The sequence below is a fragment of the Strigops habroptila genome, assembly GCF_004027225.2.
Source record: "Strigops habroptila isolate Jane chromosome 13 unlocalized genomic scaffold, bStrHab1.2.pri S16, whole genome shotgun sequence".
In the NCBI taxonomy this organism is placed as follows: Eukaryota; Metazoa; Chordata; class Aves; order Psittaciformes; family Psittacidae; genus Strigops; species Strigops habroptila.
This window is the reverse complement of record NW_022651054.1, coordinates 5,143,612-5,167,139: the sequence shown is the minus strand read 5'-3', so window position 1 is coordinate 5,167,139 and position 23,528 is coordinate 5,143,612. Positions and strand designations below refer to the sequence as shown.

Genomic DNA, 23,528 nt, shown 5'->3' with positions numbered 1-23,528 from the left:
TCGTCTCTCAGCTCTTACGACACCTCACTTTATAATCCTGGGAAAGATCAGAAATTCAGCCCCGGGGGAGTTTCGCTCATGAATCACCTGTGCTGCAGCAAAGGAAACAACAGGCACACGGGGAGGCTCCTGAACCCCTGCAGACACAGCAGCATCACCCCCAACCCTGTGCCCAAAGCAGGAGCATCCCCTCTGCATCCCCTTGACGCTGCTGCTGAGCAGCACCTCTCCCCAAAACTAACATCCTCCAGCCTTGGGCACAATGACAACTCCCCAGAGGAAATGTCCAAGCAGAAAACTGTTATTAATTCCCTCAAATTACAAACAGGTTCAATTAGGAAAAATTGAGATGAATTTCTGTGAGCCAGCAGCTCACACAGTGCAGTGCCACGCATTGCCCACCAGGCTGGGGCTGGGTTCATGGCAAAGATGGGTGCTGTAAGCTCCTGGTGTTGACTTACAGATGGGACAGCTTTTGTCCCTCTTCTTCTTCCTTGTCTTTTCAAGCCCTACAGTGATTTCCAGCCCCCTGCCACAACCAGAAGCAATAGCAACTTATTTATTAAGCCAAGCTGGTGTTTCCACACTGCCATGGCAAAGCTTGAAGACGGACCTCCACTGCTGTCTTATCATAGAATGGTTTGTGTTGGAAGGGACCTTAAAGCTCATCCAGTTCCAACCCCCTGCCATGGGCAGGGACACCTTCCACTAGTCCAGGTTGCTCCAAGCCCTATCCAACCTGTCCACCCCTTTTCTGGTCATTACCCAGGGCAAAACCCGATGCAGAGTGGGAGACGCTGTGAGATGGAAAGAGCCACATGCCCAGGAGGGACCAAGGACATCCTGCATCTGCTTCTTGTTACACTGACTGCTACGAATACTGTGTTTTCTACCAATATTTGGTTTAAACGAATACGGTTTTTCCCTGCAGGTGTACTGTACCTTAAAGATACAGCCCTGCCAATATTCATCACGTGAAGCATCTCCTCTAACAAGGACCTGGCGAGCACATTAGACCACTCAAAACCACTGCAAGACAAAGCATACATGGCTGGTGCCCTGACCCAAACCCATGAGTGCTGGGTGGGTGCAACAGCTCATCCCTTCAATCACCAACTACATCCAAGGGGGACAAACTGGAGGACACCAGGACTGAGGTGTGACTGCAGCAAGGAAGAAGACAAAAACAGGGGAGCAGCACGGAGAACCCCAAACAGATGCTACCACTGCTGCCTTCTTGCCCTATGGACATTGCAGCGTCACTGCCAGGATGTCTATAAAGCTTCCAACCATGTGGGCAGGCTCCCAGCTCAGGGAGCTAAACAGGAACTTAAGTCAATGAGAGCTTTGACTGTTCAGCACATGGGGAAGAAAAAAAGAAGAAAAAGAAGAAGTAAAAACTGACCATCGTGCTGGTGCTGCAGCTCCACACAGGAGTAGCTGGAAATTATCTGCTCATTCATTTTTCCAGGAAAACTCTGCCTGTTATTTCAGAAGTGCCGCTGAAGCCCAAGTGAGCCAGCCTCAATTCCAGCAAAATAGTAATGTATGTATATATATCAATATATATAATGTAGATTATATATATTAAAGGTACGTTTGAGACGGATTATGGGCCATTTGCCCTCCTGGGAAGAGGAGGAACAGCCTGGGGATACATTAGAGCAGGTGAAAGTACTGCTGGGGGTGGGAAAACTCTTGAAGGCAGTATTTGGGCTTCTTGGCCACCCAAAATGCTCAATGAGCCACGGGATGTTGGGTGCCACATTCAGCTGCCTACATCTTCCCAGGACCACTGGGAAGGCACCCCCAGCATGTGAACAGAATGATGACCTGCACATAATGATGAGATAACAGCGATTTCATCTGGAAGCACCTTTCATTCCAGCAGGGCACCTTTAAAGGGGATTTTTAAAACTTATACCAGCCTGGAAGACATTGAAGAAATTAGCCCTGTTTATCATTAAACATCAATCAAGAGTCATCCTGATAGGAGCCAGAGGGACAAAGTATGTCCCTCACTAGAGCCCGGATAGCATCCCCCTTCCAAGTGAGGGGCTCATCCCCTGTGTCTCCACTGGGGACATCGCTTTGTGGCAGGATCCACACTAAAGGTTCTCTTACCAATGAGGAAGTGACAGCGACTTGGAAGGTATTTCTCTGTCCCTTTCCATCTCGAGGACTTTTGAGGTCCCTTTTTCAGCAGGCAGCTTTTAGCAGTGAGGTGCCTGGCGATCTGGAGCCGCTTGAACAAAAATCCCTGGAAACCACATAAACCGCAGCGGGGCGAAAGCCAGGCATAGGGACCAGGCTTGAGTTTCAACTTGTGGTTTTCTTCTAATCACTTAAGCAAGCACCTGTATCAGCAGAGCCAGTGGATGTGACTGAAGCCATCTCAGGCTCCAGAGCACCCCAGCACAGCCCCATGCCTGCCAAATAACTGGTGTTTGTGTTTTGGCCACAGCAGTGGAGATCCCTACTCCATGCAGGCAACTTGCTCGCAGCATAATGGCTTTAACCTCCCCATGTTGCCTGGCTAAACTCTAATCCCTTATGCCTACTCCAGCATCAGCCTCTGGACCCTGTGCCTGCATCATTTCCAGCCAAACTGGCAGGGGTTGAAGCCACACAACTCATGCAGGGGCTTCACTAACGATGCTTCAAAAGCAGTGAGCTGCACGGTCGGCACCGATGCCAGTGGTACAGCAGATTACTGTGGTCCAGGGCACTCACAAAATGCTCAGAAATACCTTCAAGTGTGTAAACACCCCCAAAAGCCCCCAGATTCCTAATCCCTGCCCCACATGTGGGTGCCCCCACAGCACAACCTTCCCAGGGCAGGTGTGGGGGCTCTGGGTTTTGGGAGACCGATGCATCCACTGCAAAAAAGCATCTGCTGAGGACACATCTGCATCCTCCAAAGGTGGGTGCCAGTGCACCCCCAGCCCCATAACCTGGTCCAAATGCTGTCCCACAACCACTGCCACATCTCTCCCCACATCAACAAACTCCCTATTTTTTTGATTTTGCTACTTTTTAAGCCGATACCTTTTTGCAGAAGCCTGAAAGAAACAGAGCTGAGGGGCAAACAGTCTCCAGCACAGTCCAAGGCACCCAATCACTCATGCCCACAACCCCACTGTGCCAGCTGCCCAACACCCTGTATTTTTCCCCCCACTCCTTCCAGCTGGGTAGTCCCAGGCAGAACCAGCTCCCACCACCAGACACCTCCTCCCCTGTTTTATTTTACCAGCAAAACCGAGGGCACCTGCTGGAAAAGCTCCTCACGTACACGCCGGCACCACAACATCCACTGGCATTGCCGCCTCAGCTCCACATTCCCAGATAATCCGGTGCCTGCCGTGGTTTAGTCCCACTTATAAAAGAAGCAAAGGGGCTCCTGCAGGGGGACGTGTCCACTGCAGGACTTTATCCTTCCCCCTTCAATCAGTGGGTTGCACTCTGCTGTCACCTTGATTTTAAGCCTGGCCTAAACGCACACACAAATATAATATAGTAAAATTATAGTAGGCTTCTGTCTAGTGCAGAGAGATGGAGCAGGATCAAGTGCCCTTCAGAAGCTGCATCTCATCTCCCCCAGGATAAACACTTTCATGTCACAGTGGCTGCTGGGGGGGAATCGCAGCTCGCACAGCGTTCAGCTTCAGACAAGTTTCCACGCCGCGATCTCACAGCAGGCAGGCGCAGAAGCTCTTGCTTCCAGCAACTGCCTCTTCATTTATTAAAGAAATTAAAAAAAAGGGGGCGAAGAGAAAAAGGTAAGTGTTAATCAGGGTGTTCCCACCATTGCAGGGGAGGATGCTGCAAGCACTGTGCATGGGGAGAGGATGCAGATGAGCCAGATCCTGCCCCCAGCAGCACCGCATGGATGGTTGGGGGCAGTGAGGATGGAGGTGAGCAAAGTCACCCAGCCATGGGGTCCTGGGTGCCATCCCCAGCAGGATGCCCAGCCCCGAAACCCAGCCAGCAGTGAGGAACTCAGCACCCCATCCTGCACAGCGTGGACAGAACCCAGTGCTTTGCAGTTCCTAGAAGGAGAGGCGGGCAGGGAGGGCATGGATCCGGCATCCCATGCGCCAGGGCTCCGGTTGCACTTCTCAGAAGCGGGCAGCCAGGGGAAGCCAAAATTAGCAGCCAACTAATTCTGTCCCTCAGTACATCCCCTGCCCCTCCACTGCTGTGACTGCTGCTTATTGCAAGAAGATGCCGGCAATCCCTTGCCTGGAGGAAAAACGAGATGAAATGAGCTACAGGATGACCTGCAAGGCAGATCTTGGGGTTGCACTGACCTCAATCCTCACCCCTGTGTCCCCTCTATCAATAACCGGGTCCAATTCTGCACACCCAAAGGGCTGCTGGGTGGGGGAAGGAAGGGAGATTCAGTTTCCAGCCTCAGGTTCGGCAGCGCGTAGCTAACGCCGGGGTTATTTAAAGCCCGAGTTTTAGCAGCGTTCAGCTCCTGGTTGCGTGATCAGGATAAAAAATCGCAATCCTAATTCCTGGCCCCCCGGTGCCTATGGCAACTGGTATCCGTCGCCTTGGAAACTAATCTCGTGGTATTTGAACAATGTACCAAGGGCCTTTAATCTCCCAAACACTGTAAATCTTTATTCTAGCCTGCTCTCCTCCTACCCCAAGAGCCAACATAAAAAGCCTGTTGTTTTCCACCAAGTCACCGAGAGCCTAACTTGAATTTTATATCATACAGGCACATGGTTTTTTGACTTTTTTTTTTTCCCTCCCCCCCCAAACTATGGAAAAATCCCATGTGCACAATGCCTGCAGGTGCTGCAGCACTGGCCCCATATCCCAGTATGAGGGTTACTTTCTCCATGCCCCGTCCTGGCTATCACCTCAGCTGGCATGCCCACCATGTCCATCTAACTGGGCACTGCTCTAGATAATAATAACAACAATAACAATAATAATGATAATAACAACAACGATAATCTATTTTTAATAATTATTATTTCTGAATTATCTAGCAAAAAAATCCCCAAACCGCAAATATACTAAGACACAGCACCCCGGCTGGGGGCAATGGGGGCTCGGCAGAGGATGATCCACCCTGGAACAGATGCTGGTGAGCACCTCATCTCACTCCTCCACAGTCAACCCCACTGTCTTTGTCTTCTGCAAAGCCTCTGTTGATGGCACCAACCTCCCCAGCAACTAGGAAGGGCTGCAGTGGCCTCATCCACGTCCCCCCCCGCCGACCCCAGCCCACAGCCACTGCTGCTCATCACCCACTTTCTGCTCTGCCCAGGTAATTACCTCTGTGTAAGGAGGTCTCTGGTAGAGAGCCACTACCTAATCTCATTATGTTTTAATTTTATCTCTAATATTTCTCTCTGGCTACTGGTGTCTCAGTATCAAGTATTCCCCGTGTTACAGGATGGGCTATTTGCTAATCCCAGGCCTGGCTCTCTGCCACACAAACTCACTCAATACAAAAGTAAAATAGCTTTCTATGGGGACGAAAGGAGGCTCAGAGACAGGAGCATTCCACGCCCTGAACTCCCCCCTCCCGCCTGCATCCTTCTCCCCTATTTTATTTTATGGGATGAGTTGGAAATGCAAGAGCATGCCCTGGATTGCGGGGTGCTTGCCCTCTGCTCCAGCCCCATAGTGGGAAGCACGTGTGCCAAGAGCCAGCGCCGGCTGCACCTTGTCACATGCAACCTCAGTGCCTGGAATTGGGCATCCCACATGGACAGGTGACTCGTCACCGGCAATGGAGGAGTCATCGGTGCAGCCGAGCATGCACCCACGCTGGTGTGACCCATCCAGGGAGCCAGGCAGTGCCGCCAGGGAGGAGGGAGACTGCTGGGATCCCATTTCCTTCCCGCGCAGCCTCTGGCCACAGCATCATCCCCGAAACCTGCTGTTCCTCATGCAAACCCCGCCATTACCTCAGTGCTATCAGGGCTCGGCATCACTGCGGCTGCCAGACAGAAACAGCCGCGGGTGCTGTGGGGCCCCCACCCAGCCGGGCAGAGACATCACCCTCCCCATGAGAGGACATGCCAGGAGCCATCACGTCCGGCCAAGGACGGCTCTGGTGTCCCTGGGCCATGGCATCACGATGGGGCTGCAATGCTGGGTGCTGCTGTGCTGCTCCTGCATCCCATGAGCAGCAGCTCTGCAGCTGATGGGGGTCCCCAGCCTGTGCAGAGCCATGCACCTCCAGCCAAGTTGTTCCCACCAGTGTGACCATCCCTACAGCCCTCATGGGGAGATTCACCAGTGTCTAATACAGCTTGGGTGCTCATCACAATTTCCCCTCCTCTGTATTCACACATTCTCAGTCTTTCTCAGTGATGTGCCCTGAGCACTATGAGCCCTGCACTGGGTGGCAACCAGCCAGCAGGCAAAGGACAGGCAGACAGACGGACAGGGACCAACCCACACTCAGAGACTGTGATTACACACCCATGGGTCCCATATTGCTGATTCCCCAGGGATGCCTCTGCTCCTTGGGGCTGCAGGGAGCTGCCCACGTGCATCGGTGCCTTCCCCTGGGAAGGGCAATACAGCATCCCAGAGGGGTCCCTGGTGGTGCCGGGTGTGGCCTCAAGCCCCAGCAGGATTTGGGATGAGGTGGGGTGGGGAGGGCGGCAGGCATGGGTGGAGGTGGCGGGAGCAGCTCTGATAGCTGGCGATTTGAGCCGTGACTCAAAGGGCCCAGGATGGAGTCAGGGCTGGCCCTGCGGAGCCAGCCCGGGGCTGGCCAGGATCTGGCCCTAAAATACAGCCAGGTCTTCTCCCACTTCTCCCACATGCTTCCACTCAGACTCACTCCAGGACAAGGTGACCTGGCTGCTACCACCTCCTCCCTCCAGGGAAATGACAGCACTCAGGCTCTGACACAATGGCCTGGGCCAGCATTTCCCTGCCCCTGATGCCTTGACCCCCCTGAAGCACATGAGCCCCTTCTGGGGGAAACTGGCCCAGGATCAGCCCTGGTCCCTATAACCTTAGAGGGACATCGGTCCCTCTGCAGCCTCACCGGTGCACCAGTTCAACTCATCCATCCTGCAGCCAACCAGCTCTGCCCTCTTGTCTCACCCACCCTATCTCAGGGTGGTTTAGCAAGGGAAATCAGTCAGCAGAGTGTCCTCAGCACCAGCAAGAAGGACGCCAAGCCCTCAGCCCCCACGGTGCCGGCACTGCCATGGCCGCAGCACAGCGCAGAGGCACGGGGCTGGGGGAGCCCGAGGTCTCACAGAAACACATGTTTCCCCCTGCTAAATTCCAGCTTAATTCTCATTTCCATTGTGTTATGAAACACATTATCTATTGAAACTAAGTCAACAGTTGTTTGCATTTACGTGTAAACACAGCGAATATTAGGAACGGGGCCAGCATTATATTTGCATAGGAAATGCTGCCTGCGCTGCCCTCTCTCCCTGGCTCTTCTCCATCTCTGCAGTTAAATACACAGGGATGCAGGGAAATGGTGAAACCCAAAACCAGAGCAGCCCGAAAAGCTAAAAAACCCCCTTGTTTTTCCCTCTCTATTTTTGTGCAGCACTAGAAAAATTATCCCTTTAAACCCGCATAACGCACCGACACACACACCCCTTCATCTCAGGCCCAAACCGAAACTGCTTCAAATTCCCAATGATACGCATATCTTATCAGGCCTGCTTTGCATAGCACATAAATATTTATTTGCTTTTAATCCTGCAAAGCAAACCTGCCTCGTGGCACATTTCCTTCAGTCGGCAGCTTCGGTGCCCAATGAAGCACCAAGAGAAGTGGTGTCCCAAATTCAGAGCCTGCTTTAGGTGCGATGGCAGGGAAACAAGCACCCAACATCCAGCACTCACTGCCTCTTGGGGTAGCCAAGGCAAGTCTGGGGTGCCAAGGTGGCTGTAAGGCACCCCACTTCCTTGCCACTGGGCAAAGCCTGGCTCAGCAACCATAAATGCCAGAATATATTCTGGTTTGGGTGTGCAAGATGGCTCGATGCCACCTGTGATGGAGATGCTTCTAGGAAAGGTGATACCAGCGGACTGCCCCCACACACACACAGAAAAGAGCTTTTTGGGGCTGAGCAAAGGGAGAGCACTTTGTCACGAGGAAGGCAGAGGGCACACAGCTTATCTTTCGGGCTCACAGCTTATTTTTTGCACATGGGATCTTTGGGTTGAAAAACAGAACCACCTAATGTGGTCATCCATGAAATGGCAAATGAGGGGCTGCACCTCTGGGGACCAGCCCAGGCTTTCCATCACCCCAATTCAGGATACGACCAAGCAGACCCATATCCCAAACACTGCCAAGACGCTCATACACCACAAAACTCAAACATCAAATCACCCCAACACCAAAAGCCCCCTAAATTACCTCTTGCTTCAGACAGAAGGATGGGAAGCAGTGCATTCACCTGCTCTGCAGCGATCAAAGCATTCACATCGGGACCCACGGAGCACGAGATCGTGAGTTAATCTCTTAATCAGTTCCCTAACTGGGTGACAAGCAAGGGTGCTGGGCCCGGGAGAGCTGGCGAGCTCTGGGCACGGCTCTTCATGCCGCACGCAGCCACGGAGTGAGTAAACACGGGGCTACTTTATAGTGGGCAGGTAAATATTTAAATAGGCAGGTTTATTTCAGCCACCCTGCCTTGTCCTCTGCAAAGCTGCTGACCTGGATGGCGCCCAAAAACCTCATTAAAAGCAAAATGATGGTTTTCCCCAAGATGGGAGGAAGTGCCTGAACATCTGCCTGAAGCTGGTGATCTGGGACCGGGAGGAGAAACCGCACCAGCCATGCTACAGAGGCTTTCCCTGAGTGCTGAGTGTGATCTCGCAGCTCTCCGGCATCTTTAAGGAGCGCTCCTCACAGCCCGAGACTGCGACCTGTGGGATATCAGCACCTCCAAGGAGGGGTACTGCTCCATCCCTATGGATGCCTCCGCCAGCCGCTGTGTTCATCACCCTGCTGCTGGGGACATGAAGCACCCCAAAGAGGCAGCCTGGCTCTCCCCAGCATCCTTCCAGCTACTCAAACTACCAAGGGCAATAAAGAGAGACTCCAGCAGAAAGCAAAATCAATACTGAGAAGGAAGGTTCTGGGCTTAAATGCCTTTTGTAACATCGCTCGTGAAAAGGAGGTTAGCGAAGGAGGGGGGAGAAAGGACATAAAAACCCTCAGCACATGGACTTAAGAACAGCATTTGCTATAAGGTTTTCCATAGGCATCACTGATGGTTTCTAGGTAGGGAGCACACAGAGGGGTGCAGACCCAGCCTGCTACTCCCCAAGCCTGACCCGACCACAAGCAAAGAGTTATGGGGTGGCGGAAGAGGGGCACCCCAGCACCACGTCCTGGCTCCCACCTGGGTGATGCCAGTGTGCACCCCAGCTGCTGCCATTGTGCTTTTGGGGGGTTGAAGCCACAAGGAGACAGTAACCAGGGGGAATCAGGCACATGTCATGGCAAAGCCCACCTGCTGGTCCGGGTACAGAGGAGAATCCTGTAACATGGGAAAGCCAGCATCCCAGAATATCCTCAGCAGAGAGAACTCCACATTATCTTTAATTATCAGGTTTAAAATAATAAAGGATGCCCCCATGCTCTAGCGCAATGATGGCAATCCAGCACGAGCCCAGCTGTTAAAATAGCCCTTTCCAGAAGCACCCACAGGCACCCACGGGACACCCACTCTCTGCTCCATCCATCAGTACCACCACACCAGGTCCACAGTGCGCCACAAGGTCAGTGAGCGTGGAAATATGCATCTTACATGCAGAAAATGTAAAATAAATCAAGCAGAAGCCAAAAGAAATATTCAACGACACCTATGCTGCTAGGGGAGAGAGTAATAAATCAAGGGGGAGAAAATATATCAGCAATGAAGCCACAACCCAAGCAGCCTATTTTCAAAGAGGACTTAAAGATGATGGGGTTTGTGCACTAGAGGTGTGGAGGGGAGGAAAGCATCGCTCTCGCCACAGCTAAAGTAGAGGAAACTTTTGCATCGCTGCGGTGGCGGCGGAGCCGGCTTTTATCATGGAGAGCTTCACGCACAGGCAGCGACAGGGCTGGATTTCTGCAGGTGTAATTCCCACGGAGATAAAGACCTTGTTTTTCAACACACGGCAGCATCGTACATAAATTACAACAGCAAACAGGGGGAAACAAAGAGGTTTTCAAGAAAGCTCATAATCCTCCAAGGGGCAGCTTGGCGAAAGCCGGCGGGCGGCTGCAGGAAGATGACACAGGAGAGATGTGGGGCTAATCTCATTCCTTCCCACTCCCTGTAAGGGACTAACCCACCTGAACGATAAGCATTTGAGAGGCCCAGGATGCTGGGATGCACCACTGCTGCCTGCTCTTCCCTGCAGGGATCCAGAAAGGAGCCGTGGGAAGGGCATGGATGCTGCATCCATCCTGGAGCCAGGTCTTTGCTCTGGGAGCTAGCATGTGGAGGGTTGGGGGTGCACCGCACCGGGCCACTGCTCTCTCAGGTCATGCTCACCTCTCTCATATGTCTTTTCTTCTGCCCTCTCTTTTAAAATAAAATAAATAAATACAACCTGACACTAACTCTCACAGTTTTAATGAATGTTTAATGTTAAAGGTTGCTGCTGCCCGTTCTCGCTGCAGATCTGTATTAACAGCACAGGGGCTGCTCGGTTTGAGTCATGCTTGATCGGGGTTCCAGCACACTCCTCTCCCCAGCCGGGCATCTCCCAAGGAAGTTGTTGGGCAGCAGTGGCAGGGAGACAGCACGTGCCATAAACCTGCAGCAAACCCCAGCTAACCCCCTGCTATCAATGCAAGCCCCCAGCAGAGCTTCATCTGGATGTTTGCATTTTGGGGGGACAAAAATATCAAGCTCCCAGGGTAAATGGCTGTAATCTCACCTCAGGGGTTTCGAGGTATTTTTCCCCAGAAGGATGAGATGAAATTACAGCCCGGCGATGCCCCTAAAGGGTGCAGAACTATTAATTTTCAGTGATCCTCCTCTAATGAAGCTAATTTATAACCTTGTCAGAAGGCACACGCAGACTTGGGGCATCGGTACGGCTCCCTTCTCCCTGCCTGCCGTTCCCAGGATAAAAACCTCCAACCCAAACCCCAACCAGGATGTTTATTTAAGGCCCAAAACCCCAAAGGCACTTTAAACAAGCAGAGTTCCTCACATATTTTGCCGACCAAGCGCAATCCTTCCTGCCAGTGATTGCAAAAGGGCTTCCAGCACCCACAGGGATGTGGGGGGTCCCTGCTTACACTGGGAAAGGGTCATCCCACTGCTTGGATGGGAGCAAGGATGATGCTGTGGGACACAGGGACCTGTGGGCATCTTGGGGCGTCCTCACAGACCAGAGCATCCCCAAACATCAGGGTCTCCATGGCTTGGCAACGTGGTGACACAGTTGCTGGAGGACTTGCCAGTGACCCTACCACCATCCCAACAGCCCCACTGCACTCCCACAGGAATCAGTCCTGGAAGGGTTCAACAGCTCATCCCTGTTAAAAAGGGAGGAAACTGGCTGGTTAAAAGGGAGGAAATCATGAGAAAAAGCCCTTTCTCCATCTGGACCAACCACTCGTGTTCCTCCTAGGACATGCAGGACTCGGGGTGAACACCGGCAAGAAGGAGCAGGGAGAAGCGCTGCGGCAGCTCCCCCTGCTCCACCAGCACCGCGCAGAAGCACTTCAGCAGATGGTGGATCGTAACATCATCATATTTACCTAACGAGATTGCTTTATTGTAGCCCTCCAACAAGAAAGGGAGAGGATCTAAAGGTGGCAACTCCTGGGCTTTGACAACCAGGTGCCATATATATATATATTTATTTAAAATCAATACAAAAACCACAATTTCAGAGGTCGCGTTAATACACTGATTTTTTCCCTCTGTACTAAACCAGATGTGACTCATCTGCAACAAAGATGTACAAATCAATGCTTCAAATCCTTCTAAGTGCTGGGGAGCAGAGCTGTAATAACAATTTGTGTGATGCCGGGGGTGCACAGGGCTCAAACCCCAATCTACCCACCCAGGACAGAGACAGCATTCCTCCAGGCAAGGACTATCATTCACTGTACGCACAGCAAGTGGGGTCCCAGCCTTCTAAATACTAACGCAGTACAAATAATAAAGATAATTCCCACATATTTAATCATTACCAGAGCTCTGGGTAGAAATGATAATCAGGCCCCTACTAATTAGGGAGACATAATCCTGCCTTTCCTACAAGTTTTTTCATGCCTGTCTCCTACCCTGCAATGAAACAAGCAGAAAACTGACCTGATGATAGGCAGGAGTGTGACTTTGACAGGAGCCTCAAACAGGTCCCAAAGCCCAACTACAGCAGGCACAGCCCCAGCACACCAGTACTAGGGCAGATATGCCAAAATACCCACTCCACAGAGCTCAGCACTGGTCCAGCCCTGAATGCAAACCACCCTTTAAGGTACCTTTTGGGAAGCTCCAAGCAGCAGCATCCATCAAGGGAAAACCCTACCCTACATGTCCCTCTGGCGTCTCTGCCCTGAGTGGGGTAGGGACCAGCACCTCAGGAGCTCACCTCAAGCCTCATCCTAAACCTTTCAGCATCCCAGCAGCTCTTCCCATTGGCAGCGGCTGCCTTACCAGCCTGCCCCAGTGCAGCTACCGATGCGACGTGCCACATGTGCTGCCTGGTGCTCAGCCCTTAGAGAGTGGCCGGGCTCAGTTTCAGGCACAAGGATTGCTGCTAATTAGAAGCAGGGCTGGGTTTGACCCTTTCATCTGTGCCTGTTAGCACAGGAGGGCTCTGCCCACCTCCAGACAGCCACCTCCATCCTCAGAGTGACAGCCGGAGCCATCCCTACCACCCCAGGGCCAACCCTTTAATGCCACGAGGCTGAAGCTCCAGATGAGCAACCCGGTGGCCAGTGTCCCAAGGCAAGGTCACCTCATGCAAGCATTAGGGAGCGTCTGGTTTCCCAAGCAGGAGACATGTCCATGCAGAAGCAGCTGGAGGTAAAGATGTGAGCTCTGCTGAAACCTGGGCATGGAAATGAAATGCACCCATCCCTGCACACCATCTTTTAAAGATGGGTGAAGCATCTTCTCGCACAGCAACTGCATAAAACCAAGGAAATCTTCACCCACTGTGATGGTTTCATCTCCCTAGTGTTACCTTGCTCTGGATGACTCCCTCTCCACTCACCACGAATTTTCCCTAAGCCACACTGACTACCTCTATGTTCTTCTACCCAGCAGTTACCAAAGCAAAAGCTCTGAGAGCTTTCCCCCCCTATTTTTAGTGAGGGAGAAGGAAGCCAAGGGCTCCTCGATGGCCTCAACACTGGCACAACCTGTGTTTGGGATCCCATGCATCCATCCCCTGCCTCAGGCAGGGACAGGGCTTAGCCCCAACCTCTCTACCAAACACCTCTTCTCATGTAACGGGATTTTTCAGACCCACTTCAAACTACCCCGTAAAGCTGCTGGTCATCAGGGCCTGGGCACCACGCAGTCCTCTTTGAAGCGTGCATATCATAGAGTGGTTTGGGTTGGAAGGGACCTTAAAGCTCATCCAGTTCCAGCCCCCTGCCATGGGCAGGTCCACCTTCCACTAGAGCAGGTTGCTCCAAGCCCCATCCAACCTGGCCTTGAACACTTTCATCCACCCATTACAGAGGGAGGTTTCTCCTCCAGGAACATCCCAGCTAAGCAGGACACACAACCCCCGGCAGCAACCAATACCCATGCACATCACCAAGACATGCAAGAAATGCTCCAAAAAATAAAAAAGGTTACAAAACCTCCTGCCCACCAGTTTTCCTCATGGACATCTCCAGAGGGATATATGCTCCAAAGCACTCTCCGAGCTCCCCAGTTGTACTCTGCCCATGGGGCTCAGGAGGTTTGTGGTGCCACAGAAGATGAAGACAGACACCTCATCCCTCACATGAGAGGTGGAGATCAGCTCTGAGGGGAATGACATCCATGCGGACGGATGCAGCAGCAGACTAATGCTCCTCACCTCACTGAGGTTAATTCTCTTCCTAAACCAGCCAGACCCACACAGAGCAGAGACAAGGCAACACGAAGCCACAGAATTCAAACAGAAGTAGTTTGCGTGCAGGAATGTAAATCCCACATCAGCACAGCCTGCTTGGGGAGGGGATTCTGTACTGAGTGCTTTTCTTCACAGCATCCTCCCCATGGGAAAGCCTTGCTGAAACTGTAGGGAAGTCCCTCGGAAATCACCACCAAAGTGTTTGTAAGGTGGCATTTGACAGCGGCTCCCAAACCAGGATGGGGCACAGGGTTATTCCCACAAAAGCGATGCCCCAGCTGCTTCAAGGGATTAGAATCATAGCATCACAGACTAGTTTGGGTTGGACCTTAAGATCATTTAGTTCCAACCCCCTGCCATGGGCAGGGACACCTCGCACTAGACCATGTCACCCAAGGCTCTGTCCAACCTGGCCTTGAACACTGCCAGGGCTTGGAGCAACCTGGTCTAATGGAAGGATAAGCTTTAAGGTCCCTTCCAACCCAAACCAGTCTGCGATTCTGTGATTTCTCTGGCAGCAGCCCCCACCCCAGCCTGTTGCTCCAGTACCACAGGGTCACCACACAGCAGGGCTCAGCGCTCACCCAGACTCACTTAGGCTCAAAGCACATTCAACCAACGAGGCTGCACTAAGCAATGATGCATTGAAATGGCAATTAAGAAATACCCTGAGCCCCCAACCTATAAAGCCCACCTAGACTCCAGCCACCACACAGCCCCGAGCCTCCTGCGGCTTCTGACCAGGCAAAAGGTTCCCGACCTCTTTTCAAAGACAATGCTTCAAGAGATTTAAATTAAACACGTCCTGTGAAGGGACAGGCTGCAACGGGGCAGAGCAAAGTCCTGGGAAATCTTGCTCCAGTCTGCAAAGACCCGTCATGTCCCCAGAAAACCTCCAGCCAGGGCTGCTCTCTGCCTCCAGCCCCACTGCTTGGGCACAGCATCCTGACGGACACCAGAGGCCCTTCCCTACAGCTTCCAGCTGGACTCTTCCCAATAAATGAATCAATAAATACATTTTATCTCCCAGATGGATATCTCCATCCTTAGAAGGGGCTCCCAGCAGGTACTTTCCTCTCCTCTTTGTCCTCAAGAGGAAGGCTACTGGTGGTGGCAAACCCATCCCACGTGCATTCAGCATCTGCTCACTGCAAAGCCCCAGAGGAGGTTTCTCATTGCCAACAAGGCGCAACACAGGTAGATGTGGCCAGAGGGCCAAGAGAAGAGCACAGACACCAACACAGCCCCTCATTCATCCCCTTCCCCAAACTATTAGCTACCTACCTACCCTACCAACTACACCCAAGCCGAGCCATGTTGGGAGCTGCAGTCACCATCCTGCCTCTTCTTCCATGATGAACTACCACCACATCCACCCGCCTCAGGCATCTGCAGATGGATCCCGGCGGCACAAGGAACAACCGCATCCATCACCCAACGGGCAGGACCGGGAACAAGCCCTGCAACCATGCCAGGGGTCAGCCCCACGGCAGGCAACTGGCTGGGGACGAGCCTGGCCGGTGACTGGAGTCCCTCCGCATTCCTCCAGCCTGGCTGCCAGGGTAGAGCTGCCAGAATTCCCAAAGGAAGTACGGGGCATTGATAATTGCTGAAAAAAATCTGAGCTATTTCCTGCGGGAGCAGCAGATGGGAATCCCCCATTGGCTCCAGCAGCAAGAGGTCGCTGTTTTGGTATGGGATTTTTGGGTTTGGGGCTTTGTTTTTCTTTCCTCCTTCCTTGAAGCTGAGCATCGCTCAAGCCATACGTGATTCCATGTGGGACAGCCAGACCTGTCCCCTCTGTACTGGCCGCAAAGTCCACCCTCGTTGTCACCTCCTGCCCCACACAAGGTCCCACTGGATGCGTGAAGGGCACCACATCTCATGCCCGGGCTGGTAGGGCAGGTTGCTAAATACCTCCCTGAGCAGGTTCCTTCCCTCCTCTCCCAGCTTCTCATTAGCAAACCTAAACGAACAGTGACCCATCCTGCATTGACACGTGAAAGCCCTCTAGGAGGAACAGCAGAAGGAGGTGGTGGTGGCCACCAGCATGTATCCCCTTCATCACTCCCTGGCTCCTGCAACCACCCCATTAGAGCAGTTGCCTGACCCCTTCCCCTGCCTGCATCCAGCGGTTTCACATCCCAAAAACACGGCCTTCAGAGGCAACACCAGCTCAGTGCATGGAAAAAACAGCAGCCCAGCCCCAAACCAGGGTGCCCTGTCCCCCAGCAGGCACTGGGACCCCAGCTCTGTGGGGCAAAGAGAAGAGTGGGGGGCCCATGGGTGACCACAGCCACACTGTGCTGCAGCTGCTCAGATGTGACCTCGATACCTGACTGGCTGCTTGATATCGCCCCGATGGTGGCGGGGGCCTGCAGCAGAGGAGCCACTGGCACCCCAGCCCCTCGGCCACAGCGGGGTCAGGTCTGACAACATCACACACTTCATTTCAGAGCGAGCGCTGCAGCAGTTTCCACAGGAGTAGGAAACTCCTTGGGCTCAGAGGGCGACATCCACAGAGCAAGTCTGGCTGCACCGGTGGGGACCAGAGACCTGGGACCCTGCAGAATTAAAGGTGCTCGTGTCCACAGGATTATGCCCCAGCTCTTCCAGTGGGAGCAGCATGAGGAGCAGACACCCTAAAGCTGGGGCTCCTGTCACATGAGGCTCAGTGATGATGTCCCCAGGCACTTCCAACGTCCGGAACTAGGATGCCGATAGGCAACATATGTGCCAGGAGGCCAAGCAGCGATCCCAAAATGCCCATCACACCACGGCTCTGCAGTGATGCTCAGCAGCACCAATGCCTCCCGAAGCCCTTCCCAGGCATACCCGGTGCCCACCGCAAACACCCAGGACCCACAGTGCCGCCGGGACCGAGGCTTGCTCTGGCGCGAGATCATTAATAGGATCGCTCCAATTTACAGCTTATCCCAGATAAGCCCACGGCCAGCCCCGTGCACTGGAAGGACAAGGGCACCGGCTCTCCGGGGAGCAACTTTCTCCCCACCATGGCCATCACCACGCACCAAGAAGCCTGTGCTTGCCCCCAGCAGCACTGGGGAGCCGCAGAGGACGCCTGTCCCTCCGCACCACGGCCGCGGTGCCGAGGCCGGGTTCCCAGCACAGCTGAAGCCCTGAGCGCTTCGTCAGCTCAACCCTGCGTTTCTATTTCCAGCCGTGCTGCTGCCTCTCCCCGTGCTGGAGAGGGGGCGAGCCCCGGCAGAGCCCTGTGCCCGGCTTCCATCCTGCCCGGCACCACCACACACAGCCAGGGTAGGTGCTGGCCCTGGAGCTGCCTTCAGGATATGGGACACCACTGCAGTGATGGGCACCAAGGGCCAGCCCAGCAACCCCAGCCCTACTGCTTCTGCACCCCCTGCCTCACCATCCCAGGCTCCCCTCCCTGCAGCACTATTGCCCCAATCCTTCATACCTGCCCCCCCCCAGCCTTATTGCCTCCTGGCATCCCCCCAGAGCCCTGATGGACCCCACCAACCCCAAGCCCCATCATCATGCCCAGGATTCCTCCCCAGCAGCCCTAATGCCAACCCCAGTCCCAAAGAGCTCAACACCCTCCAATATCCCCAGCATCTCCCCCAAGCCCCAACATCCCTCCCAGCTTTAACACCCCTCAGCATCCCTGGCAGCCCTACTGCCCTGCAGCATCCTCCAGCCCTAATGCCCCCCCTGCACCACCAGCACTAACCTCCCCCAGTATCCCTATTGCCCCCTGCACCCCCACAGCCCCAATGAGCCCAGCATCCCTACCAGCTCTATTGCCCCCCTGCATCCACTAGCCCTATCACTCCTCAGCAATCCTCAAGCCTTTATGTCCCCTCCTGCACCCCCTCAGCCCTAATGAGTCCAGCATCTCTCCAGCCCTCTTGCCCCCCGCCATCACTCCCAGCCCTATTGCCCACAAGTCCTATCACCCTTCAGCATCCCTCAAGCCCTAACTACCACCTTCAGCTCCCCAGCCCTAACAAGCCTAGCATCTCCCCCAGCCCCAACAAGCCTAGCATCTCCCCCAGCCCCAATGAACCCAGCATCCCCACCAGCCCTATTGCCCCCTAGCATCCCCCCCAGCTCTATTGCCCTTCAGCATCTCCTCCAGCCCTATCGCCCCTCAGCATCCCTCCCAACCCTATGCCCCCCTGTATCCCTCCAGCCCTAATAAACTCAGCATCCCCCCCAGACTTATTGCCCCCCAGCATCCCCCAAGCTCTATTGCGCCCCACTCCTATCACCGCTCAGCAACCCCCAAGCCCTAACGCCTCCCTATATCCCCCCAGCCCTATTGCCCCCCAGCATCCCCCAAGCCTTAATGCCCCCCTGCACTCCCAACAGCCCTAACACCCCCTGCATCCCCCAGCTCTACCACCCCCCCCAGCCCCATCACCCCCAAGCCTTATCCCACCCCCCAACCCTACCACCCCCCTGCACCCCCATCCCTAACGCCCCCTGCCCCCCTCCAAGCCCCACGGCACGCAGCACCCCCCAACCCCCGCACCCCCTTAGCCCTCCCCACCGCCACCCCCCAGGGTTGGTACCGGGGTCGGGGGGGACACACGGAAGGGAAAGGGGGGGGCAAAACTTTTCCTTACCGCGGGAGGCTCGGGCGCGGCGCTCCTGCCTTCCCCGGCGAGGCTGCGCGGAGCGGCGGGGGCCGGGATAGAGCCGGGATGGAGCCGGGATGGAGCCGCCTCCCGCCGCTTCCCTCCTCCCGGGCGGGGCCCGGTGGGGGCTTAAAGGGAAGGAATAAGGGGCGGGGGGGGGTGGGAAATAAACTCCCCCCCCACCAACCCACCCGGAGCTGGAGGAGGGAGAGCAGCTCTTTGTTCTGTAATCCCAGTAAAAGTGCCAGCCATTCGCCCCGCCGCTAATCCCAGCCCCGCTCAACGGCACCATCCATTGGCTGCCATTTACATACGGGATTAGCCAGCCCGATAACCGGACGGGGGGGTTAAGTGGGGGGGACGAGCTGTGTTAAATCCTTTCAAGCCAAGCCGGGGCCGTGCCGAGCAGTACCGAGCCGTCACGGCTCGCCGCGGCTCGGCACGGCCCCGGTGCGGTGGCCCAGTCGGCTGTATGGGGGTGCAATGGGGACCTATCGCCACCTGTCGGTGTTGGCATGGCTGGATTTGGCACGGTTTGGCACAGTACGGCTCGGTATAGTGTGGTCCTTGGCTTGGTTTGGCATGATACAGCACGCCTTGGCACAGCCCGGCGTGGCACGGCTCAACACAGCCCTGTTTGGCATGGCACAGTTTGGATGGCCTGGCCCTGTGCAGCTCAGCATAGCACGGCACAGCTTGACCTGCTGTGACATGGCTTGGCTTGGCATAGCACAGCTCAGCTCAGCACAGCCTTGCCCCGCATAGCTTGGCTCAGCTCAGCATGGCATGGCTTGCCACAGCCTTGCCCTGTGTGGCTTGGCTCGTCACGGTGTGGCTTGGCATGGCCTGGCTTGGCATGGCCTGGCTTTGCACAGCTCAGCTCAACACAACATGGTTTGGCACAGCTTAGCTTGGCTCGGCTTGGCACGGCTTGGCTTAGCATGGCACAACTTGGTATACACATGAGCACAGCTTGGCACAGCCTTGCCCTGCATGGCTCAGCTCAGCACAACTTGGCTCAGCACCGAGTGACTTGGCACGGCATGGCATGGCACAGCTCAGCACAGCCCTGCCCCACATGGCTTGGCTTGCCTCAGCTTGGCATGGCCTGGTACTGCACTGCTTAGCATGGCATAGCACCACTTGCTGCAGCTGCAGGTTGACATACCTGGCCTTGGTGTGGCACGGCCAGGACATGGCCTGGCACTGCATGGCACAGCTTGTCCCAGCACAGCCCATCCTGGCGTACCCATTCAGAGCTCCCCATCACCAGAGCCAGGCACTGCGGTACTGGCAGCTCCCATTCACCCCGCTGGTGCTGCCACCATCCCCATCCCGGCGGCACAGAGGCCGAGGCTGCTCTTGCCAGTGGGAAGAGCCGACCCGTGAAGAGGAAATGGTTCTTTCCTGAGTTCCTCGCTGCAAATTAAGGAATGGCAAATTAAAACAAATGAAAAACTATTAACAATGACTCGGCGGCGTTTGAACCTCCAAAGTTTGGGAACTGCTGACGTTTTTGCCTTTGAAGCACATTACACAGCTGCTCCATTAGATGGGTTTTGTTTTAAATAAGTGATGATTTATCACCACTCCAGGGCCATGGGAGGAGAAACCGTTTTCAGAGAAAACACTAGTTTTCCCAGTTTCTGGAAGAATGGGAAAGGGGCTTTTTGGCCCTGCCAAGCCCCATGCAAGCACCCAGCAGCCCCTGCATCCCTCCCCGTGTTATCAGGCCTGGCAAACCTGTTGCACTGATAGTGAAGGCTGCGTGGGGGTCCCAGCAAACCCCATGAAAGATGAAGGCTTTAAGGGGATGGGGCTCCGTGGGGCAGATTTGTCCCTGTAGAGTGGCTGGAGCTGGTCCCCGATTCACACTGAGGTCCCTGGGAGCATAAATGGTGAGCGAACCCACACTTGCTGGGTAATTAAATGGAAGATCTTACTTGGCAGAAGGAAATCAGGGCAGCTTTTGGCTAATTATCTATAAGCCCCCACCAAAAACCACCCACTAACATTAATTACATTAGGTCACCCGAGCAGAAGAGCTGAAGAAGGGGAAGCTGCTGGAGAAGGACGGTGGGTTTCTGTGCAGTCTCTGCTGTCCTGCTCTTCCCATGGCTCTCCATCACCTTCACAGCACGCTGTCATCCCAAACCCGTGGTCCCTGGCCCAGGAAACCTGTGCAGCCTGAAAGTGGGGAAAAAGCATGTTTTGATCCAACACCCAGCTCCCATGGCTGTGTGTGTCCGCTGTGCTGGGCCCCGGGTGCCCATCCTGGTGGGCAGAGGTTTTGGGTCCTGCCTGAAGACATGCTCAGGCCAGGCTTGTGCTTGTTTCTGCTCCCCAAACCTGCCCTCCTTGGGGCCAGCCCTGTGGCTGGCTTTGGGGTCACTGTTGGGGACCATGAACCAAAATAAGGTTGAAGACCCTCAGGTACCACCTTTGGTCACCAACGTGCAAACAGAGAGCTCAGTCCCTGCAGCTCCCAGCAGAGCCTCTGCTTTGGTGCCGTCTCCACATGGGGCTACAAGCACTTGGGATGGGGAGAGGCCAGATTGATCCTGGAATCTGGAGAAGGAGCCTGGGGAGATGGAGGCAGCAGGCTGGGGCTGGACCGCACAAGGGCTGGGAGGGAAGGTCTGGAGGCTATGGGCTTCAGGAGGGAGCTGAGACATCCGATGGCACCCAAGATGTTCTCCAGATGTTCCACTGGAACTGAGTCCACACTCAGCCCCCCTGAGCCTCCATCCTCTTGGGATGCTCATGCTTATTATTGGGGGTTGGAACTAGATGATCTAAAGGTCCTTTCCAACCCTCATTATTCTATGATTCTGTTAAAGGATACCTGGTCCAGCCGGGGGACGATGGATGCCTTAAACACTCTCTTGTCACACCTCTGCACATCTCTGAAGGAACCCAACAGGACAGGGTAAAAGTGGGGGCAAAACTCTTTATTTGGGGGCCAAAACAATAAGCGGCACAAACCCATCCAACTAGTGAACAGCACGAGAGGGATGGTTTAATCTGCTCTATCTGCAGCAATAAAGAAGTTCCTTGTCACAGCGCTGACAAAAGAAAAGGCAACATCGCCAGAGAACAATCCTATCTGCAGGAAGATTTTTCTTTTTAATTTGTTAATTAGTGACTGCTGGGCATCACAGGAACCGCTGGTTGCTCTGATGTGCTGATTTCTGCTGTCTCCCAGTGGAATTTGAGATCATAAAAATGAAGAAAAGAAAGAAAAGCTGCTTCTTTAGAAGCGAGAACGAGGAAAAAAGTTTTAGTAAGGTCAGGGGGAATGTAATTGAAATAATGAGTTGGCTTCTTCTTTCCTGAAGGGGGATTGTGTTCTTCTGCCACAGCAAATCGCTGGTTAAAACAAGCAAGGCAAAACAAAATGGTTTTAAATTATGGATCAAAGAGTGGGACATTTCTGGCAGTCCCCAACAACCTGCTGCTGCTGGCGCCTCGTGGCTGGATGCGGGGAGCTGGCATTACCCAGAGCAGAGCTGGGAGACATGAAAACCACACAAGGAAAAGCCCAGAGGAGCAAGTCCTGGCATCCGTGGCCCTGGGTGGAAAGCTCTGAGGGTTGGGGGGAGAAAAAAAAGCTTTTCAAGCTATTGCCCACACTTGCAAGAACAACACTGTGTGTGCAGCAAATGGGTTTGGAGCTCTATTTAGAGTGGTTTGGGTTGGAAGGGACCTTAAAGCTCATCCAGTTCCAACCCCCTCCTATGGGCAGGGACACCTTCCACTAGAGCAGGTTGCTCCAAGCCCCTGTGTCCAACCTGGCCTTGAACACTGCCAGGGATGGGGCAGCCACAGCTTCTCTGGGCACCCTGTGCCAGCGCCTCAGCACCCTCATAGTAAAGAATCCATCCTGCCCACAAAACAGCTACTATGGGGAGAGCCATGCACCAAGGCAGCCAAAAGTACTATTAATTCTCTTGCAAGAAACATGCTATTGAGGGAAACTAGCAAGGTTCCCTGCAAAACCCGGGCTGGTAGCTGTTGGTCCCAAACATATTTGTAGAAAGATCAAAAGACCCCAGCCCCGTCTCCATTCCCTGCCAGGGCACAGCGCTGGCTTAGGAGGAGTGTTTACTCTGCCTATCTACATTGAACACATCTATCTCTGTGCCAGCTGCCTGCAGTCGTGCCGTCCTTTGAATGCTGCACTGCAAAAGGAGTTTGCTCCAGTGCAACAGATAAGATGCTTTTCCAGCTATCTTATGTGTGAACCTTGAGTAATTTCCATGCTAATGGAGCCAGGCGAGGCGCTCCCAAACTGGAGCCTCTAGACAGCATCCTGGGGAGCAGAGCAGGGAGATTTCCCCTTTCTGACCTTCCTGTCCTTCCCAGCTCCATGTCATCGGGCAGAAGGAAAGGCCCTTTCCCAAGCAGACATCATCACCAGGGTTGGTTTTGGGTTATCACTGCAAGGGATGGGGAATCCTTCAGGCACCTGTGCGGGCAGGAAGGATGCAACAGGTACTAGCAGCATCCCTGGAGAGGTCCAACAGCCCAGCCTTTGCCCCGGGTCCTCTCTGCAGACTTCAGGCATCCCAATGGGAATGGGGAAGCCCCATCCATGAAAATCCCACTCTCTGGCACGGGAAGGCGGGCACAGGGGTTATCCCTGTGGCAATTTTGGCTGAAAGCATCACCTCCTCCCGCCAGCAGGGGGACAAGGGACCACTGCCCCCAAGTCCTGCCCAAGGTCAGGCTGATATTCACCCATGTTTACTCAAACCTGCAGCTGAGGTGACAGCCCCAGCATTGAAACCAACACTGAATTTCACCGCGAGCATGCAGCTTTGCCCATGAGCACCTTCCCCACGGGTCCGCAGCAAAC

The 23,528-nt window shown here is 54.2% G+C and overlaps 1 protein-coding gene across 3 annotated transcripts in view; it reads right to left on the bottom strand.

Moving 5' to 3' along the window:
* GTF2IRD1 (GTF2I repeat domain containing 1) overlaps positions 1 to 18,813 on the bottom strand; it is a 64,895-nt gene extending 46,082 nt beyond the window's left edge. For all 3 annotated transcript variants that reach the window (XM_030472802.1, XM_030472800.1, XM_030472801.1), the window contains exon 1: positions 18,659 to 18,813. The gene's annotated coding sequence lies outside the window, so the exon portion shown is untranslated. The remainder of the gene's footprint in view (positions 1 to 18,658) is intronic.
* Positions 18,814 to 23,528: the final 4,715 nt, after the last annotated feature.